The 24282-nt window shown below is 37.8% G+C and overlaps 1 non-coding gene across 1 annotated transcript; it reads right to left on the bottom strand.

Moving 5' to 3' along the window:
- Positions 1-23039: 23039 nt before the first annotated feature.
- On the bottom strand, positions 23040-23146 carry LOC122105426. Its single transcript, XR_006147041.1, has one exon. It is a non-coding gene; the product is annotated as a U6 spliceosomal RNA (small nuclear RNA).
- Between the last annotated feature and the right edge of the window lie 1136 nt (positions 23147-24282).

Raw genomic sequence — 24282 nt, 5'->3', positions numbered from 1 at the left:
ATAAAACCCACAAGAATCAGTAGTTGTTCTGTGTTACCAACAATGGGAAGATCCAGGCTGGAATCCAAAAAACAACCTCATATATATTAGCTCAAAATCAAATCAAATCTAAACAGAACAAAACAACAACGAAACTAGGAATTAATTAATTTAACTAAAAATGAGAAGGACCTCTACTGTAAAAACGTTAAAACTCTAAAATGGGTAATTGAAGGAGATTCAAGGAAATGGAAAGTCTTTCAATGCTCCTGATTGGAAGAATTAACATTGTGAAAACTGCAATATTACCCCCAAACAATTGACAATGCAATACCCAGCAAAATCCCAACAATATTCTTCAATGTAGTAGGGAAAGCAATCCAAATTTAATATGAAATTACAAAATTACAGATGAAACAGAAGGCTTAGAAATGAACTCATGGTCCTATAGTCATTTTACACACACACACACACACACACACGCACACACACACACACACACACACACACACACACACACATACACACACACACAATGGATTTCTATTCACCCATCAGAAGGGATGACTTTTCACTAGTCTTAAGGAAAATGAAAGGCTTGGGGAAATTATACTAAGAGAAAGGAATGCACACTCAGAGCAATATAGGTTTCATGGATTCATTCATTTATGGTAGCTAGAAGGTGCCTAGAAATCTACAATAAGAAGACAGAGTCTACCTCGTCCCAGTTAGGAGGGCCATTATCAAGAAAATTGACAATAGCAAATGCTGAGGTGGATGTAGCCAAATGGGAACTCTATTACACTGTTGGTAGGAAATTGAACTTGTTCAACCACTCTGGAATGCAGTATGAACTTTCCTCAAAAGACTAAACATAGATCTCCCTATTACCCAGTAATTCCACTCAGAGTCAGTATTTCAAAAAATAACAAAGAAGTTCACATTAAAACTACCAGCATAACCATGTTCACGACCCAGGCCCAGAGTTCAAGATTGGAAAAAAGTTACATTGCTGGTATTTGTTTCCCCAAATATGAGTCTTTTGACATAAGATTCCAAATCATTCTATTTGCAACAGCTACGATAGGACTTAAATGTAGTCGGTTTTAAAATGGCTTATTTATTGAATGTTAGGAAAAGCTGTAAGCAGTCCAAGAAAAGGGAGAATATTTTGTTGTTGTTGTTGGTTGAGGAGCTTGATGTCTGGGCTTGGGCACTGGCCCTGAGCTCTTCAACTCAAGGTAAGGGCTCTATCTCTTGAGCCACAGGACCTGTTCTGGTTTTCTGGTGGTTAATTGGAGATAGGAGGATCAGGGGCTTTCCTGCCCAGGCTGGCTTTGAACGGCAGTCCTCAGATCTCAGCTTCCTGAGTAGCTAGGATTACAACTATGAGCCTCTGGTACCAGGCTAAAAATGGGGGATTTTTATAAAAGAAAATCCACCTCTTCACCTGTGTCTAAATATCAGATATCACTATTAGAACACGGCACCCTCAACTCATTTCATCAGACATTTGTAAATTTTCTCTTTTCCTTCATGTGGGAACACTGCAGTCAATATCAATTCAGCTGTGGGACTGGATCAATTGTATGTTAATTGCTAGCATGTAAATCAAGAACTGTTACATCAAAACAAATAAAACCCTCATTTGGAATAATTGTTTTCTCTTTTTATCACAAATCTGTGTTTGATTACTTCCTAATGTGATATTGGACCTCCTAACAGAGTGATGACATTTTCTTTCTCTTCAGCTATTGGCCTTCTCCCACATGTGGTCAAATATTTAAGAATTCAAAGATTTCCATTGATAATTCATTAAGCTGATCTCTAAGAAAATGTGTATTTCTGGAATTGGTCTTATGTCTTGTTCTTACATGCTCAAGTGTTCTATGATTTATTTGTTCTACAAGGAATTCTATTATCCAATCTTTGTGTGATCAATTTTGGTCTCTCTGATCAGTCTTTCTGAACCTCTCTCGGGAATCTCATTTCAGTCTGCCTCATAAAAAATATATTAGTTATTAGCTAAATGACTCTCAGCTTCTGTTTTTTGCCTGACTTCATGTAGGCTGTGATAGCAGCCCTGACTGGCTGTACTTACTGGAGTTTTCTGTTTGTTTGTGTGTTTTTTAGAGATCTAGGATTACTATTCAAGGTAGTAGATTCTCTGGGCCCCAGTGATCCCCTGGCCTAGAGTCAATGGCTTTTTTCCTAAAGATACAAAAACAACTGACTAAATTCTTGTTTCAGTTGTCTCAAAATGAGGCAATCTGGATCCTTGCAAAGCCATCAATGAGCATCTGTAACCACTTACAGAAATGGTCTATCAATATGGCTTTTCAAGGTTGACTGTGAAAAAGGTTCATTTCCAAGTGACCACCATAAAACAGATCACCTCACTGGGAGCAGACTTTTCTTGTGGAAGGTTGGCCTTCCTTCCTTGTCTTACGATAGATCAAAACATAATATTCTGCAGTTTTTGCCATCCTGGAGCACATTTTTCCAAGAATATTCTGTAGTGTAAAAGAGGACCAATTATCAAAATAAAGGTGAAAATACTTGTCTACTACAGACTGATTTATCTGGCTTATATCTGTTGTTATTTTCATTACTTCAAACACATGGATAATTTATATTGCAATTAGACAAGTGGCAAAAGATTAATGGAATAAACATTTAATTTACTTTCATATATCCAATATAATACACTTATCCCCTTATGGAATATTAAATCCAACAGTATAAACAATGTCAGGAATATAAAATGAACCTCAAGATGTGTAATCTGGCACATATACACCATCATCTACTCAAAAATTCAGTCTCTCTATAAATATTTATTTGGTACAAAATAATAAAAATTTAATCAATGAATATGACTTTTAAGAATCATCTGAAATGCTACTCGTGTATCTAATTGCATATAACTGTGTAGATATCACCTAGAAAGGAATTTAACATGCATGAAGAAATCAAATTTCCACAATTTACGCTAGATGAGAGGAGTCATACCCTCATGTACTGTGTGGTGTGAATTTTACCACAGTGCTGAATCCTTGCACCTAATACCAAGAGTCATGTGCAATAATTTATTATTTGATGTCAAGATGAGTGCTAAGTGTAGAATACACTTTGAATTATTCCATTAATTCACATAAATGAAACAGTAATGATATATTATTTTTTAAATTCTGTTTGTCAATTTTACAATTCATGAAATGTATTATTAAAATTAGTTTCAATTTCTTCTTTTCTAAATTTAAAATTATATATTAAATTTAAATTTAATTTATATATTAAATTTAAATTATATATTAAACATTTAATATTAAGAAATCAGGAATAAGTAACCTGTTATTAAAATTATCTACTATTAAAATGATCTACTATTAAACTGTGATTTGAATTATAGTTCTAACAAATTGTGATGTAAAAACCTTTTTTTTGGGGGGGGGGGTCCAGTCGTGGGGCCTGAACTCTGGGAATGGGCGCTGTCCCTCAGCTCTTCAGCTCAAGGCTAGTGCTCTACCACTTGAGCTGCAGCACCATTTCTGGCTTTTTTCTTTTTTCTTATGTCTTGCTGAGGAATCAAACCCAGGGCCTCATGCATGCAAGGCAAGCGCTCTTCACTGAGTCACCTTCCCAGCCCTGATGTAAAAAAAACTTTTAATAGAATTGTGGGTAGTAATTTTTAAACTTACCAGCTTGTTATCTGTTTTCTAATTGTGTCATTTCTTATTCTTGGTCCATGTCATCTCTTCACCTTAGTTGTTTAGTTTTCTATTTTATCTCTATTGGTTTGCTGATTGTGCATTTTGATTTCCCTTTTTAGTGACTGACATGAGGCTGAAAATCTGTATGGTAGTTTATTACTTCCTATGTTAAAGTCAAACTACTGCTCCCAACAGCTGTTCTACTCTTCTTTGTATACTATTATATTTCCCACACTCCCATCTCCTGTATTGCTGCTCTCAAGTATTTTATTTCATTTTTTATTTAAATTTTTTTTGTCAAGGTAATGTACAGAGGGGTTGTAGTTACATAAGTAAGGTAATGAATTCATTTCTTTTATAACTTTTTAACTTTCCCCCATTTTTCTCCCTCCTCCCTCCCAACATCCCCTCCAAGATTATTTCTAACATATTGTCTCATGATTTTCACTTTTGCATAGGTTCCCCCTTTGTCCTTTGTCTCACCATTTTGTTTTTTTCTCTTATCCTTCCCTAGTTCCCTAGTTGTGATAACCTGGGTATCAAAATCAAATACAGTGACTACAGGGGATAAACCATATGTGGGGAAAACGCAAAAGGATGAAAAGTACATAGTACATTAAGAACAACAACAACAAAGAACATGTCTTGGAGTTCATTTCACTTGGAATCACCTTTTATGGTCATATGTACATAGCTATTGAGTTATTCTGCACATCTACTAAGATTATCCTTGATCTGCACAATAATGCTCCCCTATTACTCAGTAAACCCACTTCTGGGCATTTAACCATGTGACCACAAACAAGGCCACACTGAAGCTACCAGCACAATTATGTTTTTTACAGTATTATTTACCATAGCTAAGGTATGGAATTAAGCCAGATGCCCCTCAGTAGATGAATAGATATAGAAAATGTGACACACACACAAAGACATACAAACATACACATACATGGAATACTATGCTTTCATCAGAAACAATGATACCACCTCATCCATAAGGAATTGAAAGATCTTGAAAAAACATCATACTAAGTGAAGTAAGCCAGACTTAAAGGAACATAGGTCCCCAGGTTGTCCTTATTTGTAATAATTAGCTTACATCAAGGAAAATCTCATGTATTTCAATTTGAAATTTTGTTCTATGTTGAACATACAACATTATTACTATATTGTTTGTTATTCTTTCTTTTTTTGAGGAGGGCTAACATTTATTTAACCATTAAAATGAAGTTTGTAGCCACTGTATAAGGTTTAATATAGTGTATCTTCTTAATAATTTTTTATTGTGAAAATACCGTATGGAGGAGTTACCATTACATGGCAAGGTAATGAGTACATTTCTTATCAAACATTGTTGCCTCCACCTTTGTTTCCCCTAACCATCAATTCCTATCCCTCCCTCCAATTCTAGTGCAAAAGTTGTAAAGTTCGATTTTTGACTTAAAGTCCTGTACATCTCATTGTTGCAATGAGTCCACCTATTTAAACAATTTGTTTTTTTGCTTCACTTCCACAAATTATACCTACATCAAATATAGTGAAAACATGGGTTATACCGTGTGGGAGGGACACACAAAGCAACAAAGAAATAACTTATAAAAATGTTAGAAACGATAGCAAGAAAGAAAAAAAAAGAGTCCTTATCTTGAGTTTCATTTCACCTAACATCAACTTATTTGACTGTTATTTCTTGTCTCAGACATATACTAGTTATTGTACATAAGGGAAGCCATGGGACGTATGTTTCTTTGCACCTGGCTTACTTCACTTAATATAATTTTTTCCAAGTCTTTCCATTCCTGGACAAATGGGGCAAAAGGCAGATATACTTAAAGAATTATGTTCAGCTTATCCATTACTGAAGGAAGAACAACTAAAAGAGCAATCCCTATTAGGAAGAAGAACTCCTATTTACTTATCTTCATTCCTCTGTAACGCCAGTGTTGCCCCCTGTATCCTCATGTTGTACATTACAACTTTATACTTGATCATCCAGTATATCTACTATCTTATACATTGTGACCTAAATGCCCCAGGAATTCCACTTCGCTTTACTTTTTAAAAAAATTCATTCTAGTGAAGATGTTCTCCCCATCTGTGGGCTTTCTATTGACCTTGCTAGCTATGTCCTTTGCCATGCAGAAGCTCTGCAATTTCATGCCATCCCATTTGTCCAACCTTTCTTTGATTTGTTGTGTTTCTGGGTCTCTATTAAGAAAATCTGGCCTATTCCAAGGAGACCCAGGGTTTCTCCTATTCCATCTTGTAATGTTTTTAGAGTGTCTGCTTTGACTCAGAGGTCTTTGAAGCATTTGGAGTTGATTCTGGTGTAGAGTGATATCTAAGGATCTAACTTTAGTTTTCTACAAGTACTTAACCAATTTTGCCAGCACCATTTTCTGAAGAGGCTGTCTTTCTTCCATTCTATGTTTTTTAGCTCCTTTATTGATGACTAGACATACAACGGAGAAGTGTCTCATATCTAAAATATGCCTGGAACTCAAAAAATTAAATACCTCAAAAACAAATCTTCAAAGAAACAACTGCCCAATAAGTAAGTGGGCTAAAGACAAAGAGAAACTTCTCTGAAGAGGAAAGAAGCAGGGTCAATAGACACAGAAAGAAATGCTCAACCTCCCTAGCCATAAAAGAAATGCAAATCAAAACAACTATGAGATACTACCTCACTCCAGTTAGAATGGCTATAATGAAGAACTCTAGTAACAACAGATGCTGGAAGGGATGTGGACAGAAGGGAACCTTACTGCATTGGGAGTGTAAACTTGTTCAACCACTTTGGAAAGTAGTATGGAGGTTCCTCCAAAGACTCAACAAAGAGCTCCCCTATCACTCAGCAGTCCCATTTTTGGGTATCTACCCAAATGATCACAAACAAGACCACACTAAAGCTACCAGCACGACTATGTTTATTGCAGCATTATTTACCATAGCTAAGATATGGAACCATCCCAGATGCCCCGCAAGTGATGAATGGATCAAGTAAATGTGGTATACATACACAATAGAATTCTATGCCTCCATCAGAGAGAATGACATTGCCCCATTTGTTAGGAAGTGGAAAGTCTTGGAAAAAAATTTTTTAAGTGAAGTAAGCCAGCCCCAAAGAAACATAGGACCCATGGTTTCCTTTATTTGCAATAATTAGTATATGTCTGAGTCAAGCAGAAAAGGTCAGATAAGTTCATGTTAGGGAAATGAACCCTAAGCTGTGTATTCAAATGTTTTATTTCTTTCATGCAATTGTATCTAAAGTATTTATAAGATTTTTTTTGTTGCTTTGTATGTCCCTTCCCCATGGTATAACCCCAGCTTTCATGGTATTTGATGTTGGTATAATTTGTGGAGGGTAAGGGAAAAAACAAATCATTTAAATAGGGTTACAGGTGGACCCATTGCAACAATGAGATATACAAGTCGTTGTGTTGAAAATGAAATTTACAACTTTGGGGGAGGAGGAGGATTGGGTGGGGGGGAGGATGGGAAGGAATGGGAATGGTTAACAAAGGTGGAGGCTACAATGCTTGATAAGAAGGAAGGGTTAAAGTAACTCCATTTTTGAGGCAGTGACCATTTCTTTCTTGTTTATCTCAGCTAGCAGAGCAACACGTGGTGGTAATCCAAATACCTGGTTGTTTGCCTTTATAAGCCCTGCAAATCTTTAGCTCAGGGCTCTCCTCCTAGGGTCCACTGTGTGGGAGTGTAGGATGAGGCCTGAGCTGCAGCCCGTCTAAATAAAACCTTGCTTTTGCATTTCGGAACATCTGACTCTAGTTGGTCTTCTTTGTGGGGGTCCTGCAAAATGGTCACTACATGTTAGTGAGGGCTCATCCAGTATTCCTCAAGAGACCCACGAGACCTCAGACTCCGAAGGTAAAACAGTGCTGTCAAATTTGTCTTGTCCTGTCGTTCCTCTCTTTGTCTGGTTTACTTTCATTTTTGTTTGTGAGGACAGCCGCTCCAATTCGTATTGTGTAAAGGATTGTCATAGCGGACGCGCTTGCATGACAACCCTGGAGGAACTGGGAGATATCCCAGATCCTCTTGTGAGGGAGATGGTCCTTGGAACCCTGCCGTGAGAATTGTGGTGCATGGGTTGGTTTGATGTTGGGCCAGAACTGAGAAAGAGGGCCTCCTAACCTAGGCCCAACTCACACACTGTGGGTCTGTTCCTTCTGCTTCCCTATTACAGGGGTCAGCGGACCAATTCAGGAGATCTCCACTTCGTAACCTTTTCTTTTTTTATAACTGTCAGGCCTGTGTGTTTTGTTTGTACTGTTTATTGTTTTCTGGACTGTACCACTAATGGGACTGGAAATCACGGGTAACACTCCATCTAACCACCTAGACTTACAAAAGGAAAAAACTAAGAAAGAGGAAAAGATATTGTACCCCCCAGTTTTTCAGGGAGATAACGTGGAAAAAATATTTCCTACCCCATACTCAGCTTCCCAGGTGCCTTTTGCAGAGCCTGAGAATGATCAAGAGGAGGAGGTAGCTATAGAACCAGCAGCCGAACCCTCGGCACCTGCCCTTAAAGTTTCTGAGCGGCCAGTCACTAGAGGAAGCCATGGGATCAGCCCCTCTCCCGCTTCTAATGCAGCTGTTTTTCCCTTAAGCACAGTAGGTCCTGTGGATGCGAATGGTCAACAGCAATTCTAATATTGGCCATTTTCTACCAGTGATCTATACAATTGGCGTACCCAAAATGCCCCCTTTTCTGAGAAACCCCAGGATTTAATTCGTTTGCTTGAAGCCATTCTCTTTACTCATCAGCCCACTTGAGATGATTGTAGTCAGCTTTTACAGGTCCTTTTTACCACCGAAGAGAGAGACGGTATCTGAGAGGTTGCCCGGAAACATATCCCTGGCCACACAGGAGCGCCCATCACAGATCCTGCCATGATCGCTGCTTATTTTCCTGAGATCTGACCAACATGGGACTACGATATGGTTGAAGGTAGGGAGCGACTCCTCATCTATCACCAGGCTCTGTTGGTAAGTCTCAAGGTGGCAGCTCACCGACCTACTAATACAGCCAGAGTCTATGATGTTAAATAGAGAGGAAGTGAAAGTCCGGCAGTGTATCTTGAGCAGCTTATGGAAGCTTTTAGTCAATATACCCCGTATGATCCTGAGACCCAGGAGTCAGCTCAGATGATTATGTTTTCCCATATAAATCAATCTGCACCAGACATAAAGCAAAAGTTGCAGGCTCTAGAAAGACTTGGTGAAAAGTCTATTAGGGATCTAATAGCCATGGTGGAAAAGGTTTACAGTAAGAGAGAGACAGAGGAGCAAAGAAAGGAAAGGAAGGGCAAAGAACGTGAAATTGAGCATGAAAAGAAAGACTAGGCCAAGGAAAAGAGGCCAGACTTGTTGGACTTGTCACTATCACATGCCGTGCATAGCTGGTTCACAGATGGCAGCAGTTTCATTCGAGATGGATAAAGGTACGCGGGCACAGCAGTCACCATGGACACTGAGATAGTGTAGGCTGAAGCACTCCCCTAGGGAACATCTGCCCAAAGAGAAAAACTAGTGGTACTAACAAAAGCCCTGTGGATGGGAAAAGGGAAGGGATTAAACACTTACACCGACAATTGGTACGCTTTTGCTACCATGCATGTCCAGGGAGCCATTTACCAAGAGAGGGGGCTGCTGACAGCTGAGGGAAAGGCTATTAAAAACAAACAAGAAATTTTAAGCCTTGTCCAGGCCTTATGGGAACCAGAAAATATTGCCATTATGCACTGCCTTGGCCATCAAAAGGGAACTGATTCAACAACCAAAGGAAATAACTTGTACAATCAGGCAGCTAAGGAGGTGGCCCTCCATCCCAGAGGGGAAGTACTTACTCTAGTAGACGCAGGGCCTCGAGCTTTGCCTCCTGAGTCTCAGTACTCCCAAGAAGACTTGGAGTGGATAAAAAATTCCCATGGCCTATAATCCCCCAGGCAGAGAAGAAAATAAAGACTGGTGGAAAACTGGTGAGGGGAAACTTACCTTGTCACAAAGATTGGGCAAGGGGATTCTTAAGAGAATCCATCAGGCCTCTCACATGGGAACCCGAAGAATGCAGGACTTGCTCCAACACTCAGAAGTAAAAATTAAGCAAGGAAATCAACTCATTGAGAACATTGTTAAAAATTGTAAAGCCTGTCAGCTCACTAATGCCCCCAATCAACCGGTTACAAAAGGAGCTTGTCTCCGTGGAGATAGGCCAGATGTGTATTGGGAATTAGACTTCACAGAAATTTAAAGCGGAAAAGTTGGATATAAATATTTGCTAGTTGGGTTGAAGCCTACCCAACAAAGCATGAGACCACGAACTTCGTTGCTAAGAAGATCCTGGAAGAAATCCTACCTATCTATGGCTTCCCATCCACCATCAGGTCGGAAAATTGACCGGCCTTGGTCTCAAAATTAAGTCAGGGAATAGCTGTGGCACTGGGGACGGATTGGAAATTGCACCTTGCTTATAGACTCCAGAGTTCAGGCTAGGTAGAAAGAATGAATCAGACTCTAAAAGAGACCTTAACTAAATTGGCTTTGGAGACTGGCACAGACTGGGTATCACTCCTTCTTTTTGACCTGTTTAGAGTAAGAAATTCACCCTATCACCTTGGCTGTACTCCTTTTGAAATAATGTATGGACATCCTCCACCCATTATCCCTAGCCTTCAGACTGGATTGCTTGCTCATTTGAGTGACACTGAATTTCTATGTAAACTTGACTATCTATAGCTTGTCCACAAAAGTGGGTGGCCCCAGCTTAGAGCATTATATGATTCTGCTTCTATTCCTACCCCCCATTTGTTTAAACCAGGGGAATGTGTGTTTGTTCGAAGGTACAATTTGAGATTTTTGGAACCACGGTGGAAGGGACCTTACATAGTACCTCTGGCTACACCCACTGCCCTTAAGGTGGACAGCATTGCTGCTTGGATCCACTGCACCCATGAAAGACCAGCTGACCCCCTTGCCCTGGATGACCATGGGGAAACATGGGAAGTCTCTAAGCATCCTACCCAACCACTCCATATATAACTCAAAAAAAGAAAAATGGACTGATTGTTATTGGTATTGTTTCAATTATCATTTGCATAACTCCTGGGAGCCGCTCAGTACAACAAGGGGAACTTTGTGCTGCCCTAAGAGAAGAGTGTTGTTTTCACGTTGACCGTTCAGGAATAGCAAAAGACAACATGGCTATGGTCATAGAGGGACTAGTCAAGATCGAGAGCTGTTGGAGTGTAGTTTTTGGCCGGAGCCACAATATTGTGTCTCAGGACCATAAGTCAAGTGGGGAGGAAGGTTAAAGTAACTCCATTTTTTGAGTCAGTGACCATTTGATGCTTGGTTATCTCAGCTAGCAGAGCAAGAGTAGTGGTCATCCAAACACCTGGTTGTTTGCCTTTACAAACCCTGCAAATCTTTATTTAGCTCAGGGCTCTCCTCTTGGCTCCACTGTGTAGGAGTGTAGGACGAGGCCCAAGCTGCAGCCTGTCTAAATAAAACCTTGCTTTTGCATTTCAGAACGTCTGACTCTTGTTGGTCTTCTTGGTGGGGGTCCAGCAACGTGGGCACTACAAGAAATGTACTCATTATGTTGCCCATGTAATTGTAACCTCTCTGTACAGTATTTTCACAATAAAAAAAATAAAATTCTTGGGAACAAAAAAAATCATTTCTCTCTAAATCTTTGATGTTGGTGTCTCTGTGTGTGTGTGTGTGTGTGTGTGTGTGTGTGTGTGTGTGTGTGTGTGGTTTTAAAAAGATCAGAAGACATTTTCTTCATTTAGAATACATCTTTGAGGTTATTGTAAATTATGGCTACTGGGAGAAGACTCTTGCTATATTAAAGATGAAACAAAAATATATTGTGCATGGAACACAGTGCTTTATTAGTCTGTAGTTGAACCCTTAACTTCGATTTATATCTTGGCCGTTGTTGTGAATAATGTGAATAACAATGAACTACAGATATTTATCAGTTACCCAAAGAGAAATAAACACATGATCGGTGGGTCAGATGATATTTCAACTTTACATTTCTCTAGAAACTGCATACTACTTTCTACAACAAGAATATTAACCTGTATTTTGACTTAGAGTGTAAAAATTTCTTCTTTTTGCTTATGTGGTGCTGAGGAATCAAACCCAGGGCCTCAGACATACAAGACAAGCGCTCTACCACTGAGCCACCTTCCCAGCCCTAGAAAATTTCTTTTATCCACATTCTCACCAACATTATTACCTTTGTTTTTTTTTAAGGGCAGGTTTTTACTATGTGCAGTACCCCAGACTGGCCTTAGAATAAAATCCTATTACTCCAACCTGCTAAATGCTTGGAATTACAAGCCTTTACCACAACACCAGGTTCCTTTGATTTTTTGGATACGTGTTATAATAGTTATGAAGTAGTATCATAGTAATTTTGAATTGCAGTTCTCTAATGAATTTTGTTCCAAACGCATTAAGCCAACATAGAAGTTGTATTAAACACGAATTTGTAAACCCACTGGCGGCTTTTATGGCTATTTGGAAAACAGGTCTATTCCGAACTTTTGTCCAATTTTAATCATTTCTTTTTTTAAATGTGAAAATACTGTACAGAGGGGTTACAATTACATGTGAAAGATAAGTACATTCCTTTTCAAGCATTGTAGCCTCCACCTTTGTTTCCCATTCCTATCCCTTTCCATCCTCCCCGCGCCCCCCAGCCAATCTTCCTCCCCCTCTTCTCCCATCATAAAAGTTTAAAGTTAGTTTTTCAACATAATAACTTGTACCACTCATTGTTTCAATGGGTCCACCTGTAACCCTATTTAAATGATTTGTTTTTTCCTTCCCCTCCACAAAATATACCAACATCAAATACAATGAAAGCAGGGGTTATATTGTGGGGGAGGGACATAGAAAGCAACAAAAATCTTATATATACTTTAGGAACAATCGCATTAAACAAAAAAATAACATTTGAATACATATCTTAGGGTTTATTTTCCTAACATCAATTTATCTGATCATTTCTGATTGACTCAGACATATACTAGTTATTGCAAATAAGGGAAACCATGGGACGTATGTTTCTTTGGGCCTGGCTTACTTCACATAAAATAATTTTTTCCAAGTCTTTCCATTTCCTAACAAATGGGGCAATGCCATTCTTTCTGATGGAGGCATACAATTCCATTGTGCATATATACCATATTTTCTTGATCCATTCATCACTTGAGGGTCATCTGGGTTGGTTCCATGTCTTTGCTAAGGTAAATAATGCTTCAATAAACTTAGTCGTGCTGGTAGCCTTAGTGTGGTCTTGTTTGGGGTCATTTGAGTAAATGCCCAAAAGTGGGATTGTTGGGTCATAGGGGAGCTCTATGTGGAGCCTTTGGAGGAATCTCCATATTGTTTTCGAAAGTGGTTGAACAAATTTACACTCCCACAAACAATGCAGTAAGATTCCCTTCTTTCCACATCACCTCCAGCATCTGTTGCTATTAGAGTTCTTGATTATCGCCATTCTAACTGGGGTGAGGTCGTATCTCAATGTTGTTTTGATTTGCATTTCTTTTATGGCTAGGGAGGTTGAGCATTTCTTCATGTGTCTATTGGCCATGCTTCTTTCCTTTTCAGAGAAGTTTCTCCTTTTCTTTAGCCCACTTACTTATTGGGCCGTTGTTTCTTTGAAGATTTGTTCTTGGGGGATTTAATTTTTTTGAATTGCAGATATATTTTAGATATGAGACCCTTGTCTGTTGTATGGCTAGTGAAGATCTTCTCCCAATCAGTGGGCTTTCGATTGATGTTGCTAGCTATGTCCTTTGCCATGCACAAGCATTACAATTTCATGCAATCCCATTTGTCCAACCTTTCTTTGATTTGTTGTGTTTCTGGGTCTCTATTAAGAAAATTTAGGCCTCTGCCAAGGAGAACTAGGATTTATCCTATTCCATTCTGTAATGTTTTCAGAATGTCTGCTTTGACTCCAAGGTCTTTGATCCATTTGAAGTTGATTCTGGTGCAGAGTGATATCTAAGGACCTACCCTTAGTTCTCTTCAAGTAGTTAACCAATTTTGACAGCACCATTTACAGAAAAGGCTGTCTTTCGTCCATTCTATATTTTAGCTCCCTTATCGAAAATTAGATGGCTATAGGTCTATAGGTTCATTTCTGGGTTTTCAATTCTATTCCATTGGTCCTGAGGTCTGTTCTTGTGCCAGTTCCAAGCTGTTTTGATTATTATGGCTTTGTAGTAGAGTTTGAAATTTGGTATTGACATTCCTGTAGCCCTGTGATTTCTGTTAGGGATCATTTTCGTTATTTGGCGTCTTTTATTGTTTCATATGAAATTTTCGATTGCAGCTTCTATTTTCTTGAAGAAGGAGGTTGGAATATTGATAAATATCGCATTGAATTTGAAGATAGTCTTTGGAAGTATTGCCATTTTCACGATGTTGATCTTTCCAATCCAAGATCATGGGAGTTTTTGCCACTTTCTAAGTTCTGTTTTGATTTCCTTTTTCAGGTTTTTACATTTTTAATCATAGAGGTCCTTCACTTTTTGGTTGATTTAATTCCAAGTTATTTTTTTGGAGGCCTATTATGAATGGAGTTGCTTTCCTAATTTCAGCCACACTTTTCTCATTGTTGGTAAACAGAAAAGCCATTGATTTTTGAGGGTTAATTTTATACCGTGCTACTTTGCCAAAGTTTTGAATCAACTTGAGAAATTTGGGAGTGGAGGCTGTGAGATTCTTTAAGTACAATATCATCTGCAAAGAGGTAGAGTTTTACTTTTTCATTCCCTATTTGGATCCCCTTTATGTTTGTATCTTGTCTTATGGCTGTAGCTAGGCATTCTAAAACTACATGGAAGAGAAGTGGAGAGAGTGAATATCCTTGTCTCATTCCTGAGGTAAGAGGGAATGGCTTCAGTTTTTCACCATTAAGTTTAATGCTGGCTGTAGCTTTGTCATATACAGCCTTTATTGTATTGAGGAATGTTCCTAATTTTTTCAGAACCTTCATTATAAAGGGGTTTTGGATCTTGTCAAATGCTTTTTCTGCATCTATTGAGATAACCATGCAGTTCTTATCCTAGCTTCAGTTGATGTTATGAATTATATTAATTGATTTGTGTATATTGAGCCAGCTTTGCATTCCTGAAATGAATCCTGTTTGATCATGTTGCATGATTTTTTGGATAAATTGTTGAAATCGATTGGCCAAAATTTTGTTGAAAAGTTTAGCATCAATGTTCTTCAAAGAAATGGGTCTATAGTACTCTTTCTTTGATGAGTCCCTGCTTGGTTTTGGGATGAGAGTTATGATGGCTTCATAGAATGAGCTCGGTAGTGAACTTTCTCTTCAAATTTCATTGTAGAGCTGAAGTATTAATTGTGTGAGCTCTGCTTTGAAGGACTTGTAGAATTCCACTCTAAAACCATCTAGTCTTGGACTTTTCATAGATGGGGTCTCTTATTGCTCTTTCTATTTCAATGCTTGAAATGGGCCTGTTCAGATGGTTTAACTCATCTTGGTTCAGTTTCAACATGTCAATATTTGGTAGGAAAAGTTGTGTCTCTGCCAAGTTCTCAAACATATTAGCATAAAATTTTGAGGATTATTCCCTTTTAATGTTCTGAATCTTGGTTGTTTCTGTGGTGATGTTACCATTCTCATCTGAGTTTATTTATTTGGATGTATTCTCTTCGTTTTTCTGATAAGATTTGCTAAGGGGCTATCAATTTTTTTAATTTTTTCGAATAACCCACTCTTTGTTTTGTTGATTCTTTCCATGTTTTTTTGGATTCTAATTCATTTATTTCTGATTTAATTTTAATAATTTCTTTCCATCTACTGGATTGGGGTTTATCTTGCTGCTCTTTTTCAAGGAGGCTCAGATGTCTTGTTAAATTGTTGGTTTCAGATCTCTCCAATTTGTTGATATAGCATCTTAGAGCTATAAACTTGCCTCTGAGTACTGCCTTTACTGTGTCCCAGAGGATCTGGTAATATGTGTGTTCTTTTTTGTTGAATAACATGAACATTTGAATTTCCTTTCTAATTTCTTCCAACAGCCACTCATGAGTCAGCAGTGTGTTGTTCAGCCTCCATAAGTTACAGGACTTTCTTTGGTGGCTTTTGGTTTTGAGTTCTAATTTTATTCCCTTGTGGTCTGAGAGACTGCAAGGTATAACTTGAATGTTTCTGAATATGGACAAGTTTGCTTTGTGACCTAAAAAGTGGTCTATTTTTGTTCCATGTGCTGATGAGAAGAACGTGTATTCTGATGCTGCTGAGTGAAATATTCGGTAGATGTCTGTGAAATCTTGTTGATCTATGCAGTTGTTTAGATCTGCGGTTTCTCAGTTGAATTTTTGCCGAGTTCATCTATCTAGTGGGGAGAGTGGTTTGTCAAGTTCCCAACAATCAATGTCATTGTATCTATGTGGGATTTGAGGGAAAGTAGTTTTTCTTGGATAAATTTGGGTGCTCTGTTGTTTGGAAAATAGATACTTAGAATTGTAATATCCTCCTGAAGGAGGGATCCCTTAATTAGTATATATCAAGCTTCCTTATCTCTTCTCATTGATTTTAATTTGAAGTCTATTTTATCTGATATGAGGCTTGCAACACCTGCCTGTTTATGGGGGCCGTTTGCTTGTTAGATTTTGTTCCAGCATTTCACATTCAAAATGTCTTTGTTTTTATGGGTAAAATGTGACTCCTGAAGGCAACAGATATAAGGATCTTGCTTTATAATCCAACTAGGCAGTCTATGTTGCTTAATTGGAGAGTTCATTCCATTAATGTTGAGAGATAGGACTGAGAGGGATTTGGGAGTTCCTGACATTTTATCCACCTTCTTGGGTTTGTGGCAACTGGGTTCTTACTATGGTTCTTGGATTTTTAGTTTGGGTGCAGTTTCTTGGCCTTTATTGTGGTCTTGTTGGTTTGCTATGTGTAGGATATATTCAAGAGTCTTTTGTTGGACTAGTTTGGCAGAGATATATTGTTTCAATTTTTCTTTGCTATGGAAGGTTTATATTTGACCTTCAGTTATGAAGGAGAGTTTAGCTGTGTACAGTATTCTTGGTTTATAGTTGTTTGTCTTTAGGGCATGGCATACCTTATCCCGGTCTCTCCTTGCTTTAGTTGTCTCTGCTGAGAAATCTGAGGTGATTCTAATTGGTTTCCAGTTATAGGTGATTGATCTTTCCTCCTTGACAGCTTTAAGGATCTTTTCCTTGTTCTGAATTGATCCTGTGTGGATTATAATGTGATGGTGGGATGTCCTGTTCTGGTCTGGTCTAGTTGTAGTTCCAAAAGCTTCTTGTATCTGAATAGGCCTATCGTTTTGCATGTTTGGGAAGTTCTCTGCTAGGATCCTGTTAAGCAAATTTCCTAGAACATTAACTTCTCTCTCTACGTGCTCCACTATACCCATTAACCTCAGGTTAGGCCTTCTGATGGTGTCTTCTAAATGTTGAATAGATCTGTCATATTTCTTGGATTTGTCTTGATGTTTGTACGTTCTTTCTCTATAATACCTAGGCTGTCTTCAATCCCCGAGATTCGATCTTCTACATGGTGTAACCTACTGTCAAGACTTTCTACTGTTTTTTATTTCTTTTCTTTCTAATTTGTCGGTTTTGATCACTTCAATTCTTTGTTGGAGCTTTGTTTTAGATCTTCTATGAACTTCTTTGCTTCCTTAATTTACTGGTCAGTGTTTACTCTCAAATCACTTAGTTGATTAGTTATGGTTTCCTTGGACTCCCATTACTTCTGTTGGGTTCCATTCAGCATTCCCTTTGTGGTCTCCCTGACTTCAGCTCTCTGTTTATGGATTCCATAAATGCCTCTAAAGATCTTTGTCTATCTCATCTCGCTATCTCAATTCCTGTATTACTCTTTGATTAGCTTCCTCACGTTTATGCAATTCCTGACTTTCTCTTTGTCTATTCTCAGCCAGCTCATGCAATTCATGTCTATCTCTTTGACTGGACTCAGCCTGCTCATGCCATCCCTGTATTTCTCTTTGAGTGTTTTCAATCTGCTCATTCAATTCCTGTGTCAATCTTTGAGTAAGTTCCTCAAGCTCCTGATATTCCTGTATTGAACTTTGGTTTGCCTCCTCTCTCTCACTGTCATGCTCACACTGAGTCCTTTGAAGGTTTTCAATTTTTTCATTTACCATATTTACCAGTAGTTTTTATATAGCTTTTGGAGAACTCTCCCCTGGATTATTCATTATCTGTTCTGTCCCCTGATTATCATGAATGGGAGTTTAGATACCCGGACTTGCCATTTTTCTTGTGTTTTTCTGCTTGTTCTGCCAATTTGGGATGAAAGTAACACCAGTTTTGTGCTAGAACACTATCTTAAGGCAAGCATCATCCAAAGTCTGTAGTTTCACAGTCAAAAGTCCACAGATACAATCTAGTTCAACAGATATATTTATTCAATATCAAACAACTATATACTAATGGGCTATGAACAACAAAGAATAATTTGGCATACCAGAAATTATAAGGTTTAGGGAGAGATGTGGGTAAAAATAGGAATAGAGGGATGTGGAAAGGTAAAAGGAGAGTTAAATTAACTAAGTCCTAATCTCAATAAGGAAAATAGTTCGGATGGAATGATACTAGAGAGAGAAAAAAAAGAAGAAAAACTAAGAAAAAGAAAAAAGAGACTAGAAAGAATAGAAAAACAAATATTAAAAATTATTAATTGAAACACTTAAAATTTATGCAAATTTAACAACATAATATTCACAGAAGAACAGGGATAAGATGAGAGAAGGAGAGGGATAGAAAGGAGATGCGAAAAAGTAAAAAAAAATATCCTGAAAATATTATATAGGTATAAAGAGGTAGTACTGCTATTAAGAAACTTAAGTCAAAGAGGTTTTGAATTGAGTAATAAATTTCTGGATTGTGTACACAATGGGGGATAAGGTCTAATACTCGACTATTCGTATATCTGAGGATTAGCAGAACAGCAATTAAGTCACGCAAAAAAGAATGAAAGAGGAAAAAAGTGAAAAGAATGAGAAAGAAAAAACTGATCAAAAGTTCAGTAGATCTAAAGCACACACACACACACACACACACACACACACACACACACACACACACACACAAGCACAGATATTCCCCCAAAATAAAAATTAGAAGAGGAAGAAAAAAAAGGTTAACAGCGAACAATTTTTTAAAATAAAAAATGAAAACAAAAAAAATAAACAAATTTTAAAAGGTACAAAATATGAGTTCTTTGATTTTTTGGAGGGGGTGGGAAGATCCTGTATCTCCCTTGTGTCTGTAACCAGTCTCTTGTTGGAGTCTCTGGTCTGCTTGTGATGTTTGATTTTCCTGTGGATTGATTGGTTTCTTAAGTCAGTTTGTTTGAGCATGCAGAAAAATGTTCTGCTTTACCCAGAATTTTGTGATCCTCCTACTAGGCTAGTTCAATGGGAGGGAGATCTGCTTTGAGTATCACAAAAGAGTGAGATGGCTGTTTCCTCTAGTCTGGAGATGCTTTGATGAGTCTTGGTTCTGGGTAGAGTGGAGGCCTTTCAGCAAGCAGTAGAGTTTCCCTGAGGGGCTAGCTTCTGAGACACTTACAGAGCCTAGCCTGGAGACATCCTCAGGGTTTATGTTTACTGAATTTCAGTTGATTGTCAAGACTGTTGTAGGGAGGGGCAGCCTCTGGCTCTGTTTAGCCAGTGAAGAAATCAACACTTGAGGAGGGCAGAGCTATCTCTGCCTGGGCTGGATGACTTTTCCATGGGTGGAGCTGAGCCTGGCAGGTGAGGTCAGTTTCCTGTGACCTGCTAAATGACTCTTGTTTTCTTCCAAGGCCTGAGTTGGAGCTAGCTGCTCAGCCAGTCCTTTATCAGTATCAAAGATGGAGATCTCCAGTAGTGGGGAAGGGAGGGGTTGCCTTTCCTCCTCTGCTCCCTTAGAAGGAGTGAGGATGTCAGGCTTCTACTCACAGCAGAGTCTTGGTTCCTGGGTCGTCTCTGGTCTTCGATCTGCAGGATGAAGATGTCTGTTCCTTGTCAGTTCTTGCTGGTGTTGTGTAGAATCCCCTAGCCCGCTGATCTGGGGCCTTCTTCCCGGACTCTCTGTGTTTCAGGTTTGGTGGCTATGGCTGCCACAGCCACCGCCAAAACCGCAGCTGAGCCTGCTGGCAAGTGCATGGACCTGTCCCCTTGCCTGGATTTTCCCTCTCTGGCCAAACTCCCTGTACTGTGATGGCACCCTTGATGTGATTCTCTTGCTTAGGACTGTTCACTGGAACACTTAAACTGTTTTCTATGAGAGAGCCTGTAGCCTCCAGCTTCTCCCTTTCCATCTTCCCAGAACTCTTTTGAATTTTAATCATTTCTTGTTAATCTCATCTTTAATCTCTTTATACAAAATCAATAATTAATTCAAGGTAGGAGAAAGGAAAAAATTAATAACTCCTTACATTTTTCAATTTTCAATAACATGATATTGCTTATATCATTTTCTGTTTATGCTTTAGACTATATAACTCAATTTAGTTAGACCTTTCATAAGGCTATGTGTATTTTATTTATTTTATGTTGATTGTTCTTTCCAAAGCCTGCGTGTCTAATTTCCCTTGGTTTCTTTCATTCTCAAGTAGATCAGATTTCAAATTGAAGAATAAATTGAAGGAAGCAAACAAAAAATACAGTTCCTCTCATCTGATAATGCCTCTACAAGAATGAAGAAAGAGTTCATCTTGCTAAGGACCTATCATAGGATATCAAAAAGAGAATTCATTGTTCTAGGTATTCCCTATCTTTGCAATGCAACTTAAATGATATAAAACACAATATACTGCTCAGGTACTTTTACGTTTTATCAGTTTTGCACATTATCATATGGACATTACCTCAGTCTACAACGTTCCTTCATTATCCTGTCCTTGATACTTTTACACTACCAAGACATAAGATAACCAGTTTGATTTAAAGCATGAGACGTTGTACACCTGGCTTCCTTAGAAGCAGAGCATGGTCAATATATCATATTCCTTCTGGTTGCTCACTACCTGTAATGTTTTCTGTAATATTATTGCATTCTATTTAGTATTAAAAAATTATGGCTAAACTCAAAGCTCATTCATAGAAGTTTATGTTAAGTATTTTGCAAGTTTTATTTCTCTCAATTCTTAAGATAATATTTGCTATAATGCTAATGTTATTGTCATTTTAGTGTTGGGAAATATTATAATTAAAGGCACGAAGTGCATGGCCCAAAGACACACAGTGAGGAAGGAAATGAGTCACAGTCTCCAAAAGCCTTTTAGCAATACAAAAATTGTAGGTAAAATCTCTCCATTCTCTTACACTCTCAATTCAATATTCATATTGTCCTATAAATAATAGCATACCAAATATTGCCCATGGCGATTGTTTTCTGTTACATTTTGTCTCCAACACAGACTGTGTTGGTGACATTGGGTTATCATGCACAGAACTGAGCTTATAAATTGATGTCCAAATAGAGTCAAATTTCTTTTGTCCCACAGCTCCAGTATCCTTTTTTAAAAAGTACTAAAACTTTTAAATACCAACACTTACTATCTTTTAAGAATCCGAAAATGAAGTAAATTCACATATAATCACTCCAAAATGCTTTAAAAGTAGGAGATGATAAAACAGGCCCCCATCAAGTAAACATTCTCCTACTTTTAAAATTATTCTGAAAGCCTTGTCCTGGCTGGTCACAACTGTAATCCTATCTACTCGGGATATCTACTCAGGAGCCTGAGATCTATGGATAATGTTGGAAGCCACTCAGGGCAGAATAAATTCATGAGATTATTTTTCAGAAATTATAATGAACTAGCAAAGAGCCAGGAATGGAGATGTAGCTCATATATTAGCTCATCAATGTAGAGAGGAAAGGCCTAGCAAGACCTTGAAGCCCTGATTTCAAGCTCTGAGCATGCCAATACACAAGCATGTGCATGTGTGCATGTGTGTGTGTACACACACCCCCCACACACATTTATTCAAAATACCTTCATATCAGCATATCAGTGTTCTGCATTAATTTCTTTGTTAACGTTATTATCTGGGTAAAATAGAGGAAATAAACTCTTCTATGTCAGAATATTTTTATACGTTTTTTTTTTTTTTTACTGTGAAAATACTGTACAGAGGGGTTACAATTACATGGGCAAGATAATGAGTACATTTTTTATCAAGCATTGTAGCCTCCTCCTTTGTTTCCACTTCCCATCCCTTCCCATCCTCCCTCAGCCCTCCCATCCAATCCTCCCTGCCCCCCCCACCAAAGTTGTAAAGTTCGTTTTCGACATAACAACTTGTACTTCTCATTGTTGCAATGGGTCCACCTGTAAAAATAACTGTACAGAGGTGTCATATTTATATGACAAAATAATGAGTACATTTCCTAACAAGCATTGTTACCTCTTCCTTTCCTTTTCTTCCACCATCCCTTCCCTCCCACCTCCACAAATACACTCCCCTCCCCCTTCCTCTGTCTAAATTGTAAAGTTCATTTTTCAACATAGTGTCTTGTGCATCTCAACCTGTATCCCTATTTAAGAATTTTGTATTTCCCTTTCCCCTCCCCAAGTTAGAGAAACTTATACACAGGATGTAGGCGTACCAACTTCAAATACAGTGAAAACAGGGGTTAGAGCGTAGGGGAGGAACATATAAAGGAACAAAAAACATCACATCACACATTATAAGTATCTTAGAAACAATAGCAAGAAACAGAAAAAACACTTGTCTGATTCATTTCCTGTAATATCATCTTATCTGATATGCACATAGCTTATGATCTATTCTTATCCTAGACATATATTATCTGTTGAAAATAAGGGAAACCATGGGACCTATATTTCTTTGGATTTGGCTTACTTCACTTAATAATTTTTTTTCCAAGTCTTTCCAACTCTTAACAAATTGGGCGATGTCATTCTTTCTGATGGAGGCATAGAATTTCATTGTGCATATATATACCACATGTTCATGATCCATTCATCTTCTTTGGGCCATCGAGGTGGGCTCCATATCTTAGCTATTGTAAATAATGCTACAGTAAACATAGTTGTTCTGGTAGTTTTAGTATGGTCTTCTTTGTGATCATTTGGGTAAATCCCCAAAAGTGTGATTGCTGGGTCATAGCGGAGCTTTATATGGAGTCTTTTGATGAGCCTCCATACTGCTTTCCAAAGTGGTTGAACAAGTTAACACTCCCACCAAGAATCAAGTAAAGTTCCCTTGTGGCCACAACATCTCCAGAATCTTTAGTTGTAAAAATATGGAATGATTCAAGAATTTGCATGTCAACCTTGCGTAGGGGCCATGTTAATCTTCTCTGTATTGTTCCAATTTTAGTGTATGTGCTGCTGAATTGAGCACAGAGCATTTTTTATATATAAAGTGTAATTGATTTTCTTAAACTAGACAATTCAAAGAAAAGTAAGTTTTGAAGAATTCTCGTGAAATTTTATAACCATGTACCACTTACATAAGCACACATTAAGAATAGTCAAAATTGACATGTCAAAAACAAAATAACCCCAGATATTGTTGTTCAAGAGATGTGTAGGATGGGGGGGGGTATTGGGTGGGGGGGTGGAGGAATGCTGGGAAGGGATGTGAAGGGTAAACAAAGGAGGAGGCTGCAATGCTTGATAAGAAATGTACTCATTATCTTGCCCATGTAATTGTAACCCCTCTGTACAGTATATTCACAAAAAATAAAAATAAAAATAAATGAGATGTGTAGGAGGACGAATTCAATTATTCTGTACAAGGCACCTGTCCTAATGAACACTGCGGCAAGTGTTAGGGTTTGTTAAAGTTTTAATGTTTTAAATATATTTAATTTTGTGTATTTGCTTATATAGGCCAAAATTAGGACTGTTTGTCAGGTCATACAACTTTTCTATAAATATTTAAGATTTATGGTAGCAGACATATGCTACTAAAAAGTACATTTCAGAGTTTATAGAAACATTACTAATGATATGTTGCAAAGTCTTAGTGTAAAGAAGCAGAGTGAAGAGTTAAGACTTTGTTAACTGCAGTTTCTCTTAAAACTTTAGGGCTTCCTTACTTTATATGTTAGTGAGGAACAAATGATGATATAAGCCATATACAAGTGATGAGATGAGTCATAAAAAGCAATCTTAGTCAGTAACTTTAAAGACTAAACATAGCCTATAAAACTTTGTTGAACATCATAATCTTATTCAGTGTTAAATGTACAGGAATGTGAGAATAGTAAAATTAAATATGTAAGTACACTTCAAATACTGAAAACACTGGTAATTCTTTGATATTTTATTTTATTAATCATTAATATTTATTTATTGTGTTTCTTTATTTGTAGTATTGTTTCCCTTGTAATATAATAAAACTTTTTGTTATTCATCATCAGGAGGTACTTTGAGAAGGTTACTGGGATAGCCAAACCATTTTTTATAGTTGCATGTGAATTTACATAAAGCAAAATTAAGAACAAAATATTGATTAAAAAATTATCAATACCG

The sequence above is a fragment of the Dipodomys spectabilis genome, unplaced genomic scaffold (assembly GCF_019054845.1).
Source record: "Dipodomys spectabilis isolate Male_0828 unplaced genomic scaffold, ASM1905484v1 ptg000031l, whole genome shotgun sequence".
Classification (NCBI taxonomy): Eukaryota; Metazoa; Chordata; class Mammalia; order Rodentia; family Heteromyidae; genus Dipodomys; species Dipodomys spectabilis.
This window is presented reverse-complemented; position numbering and strand designations above follow the sequence as displayed.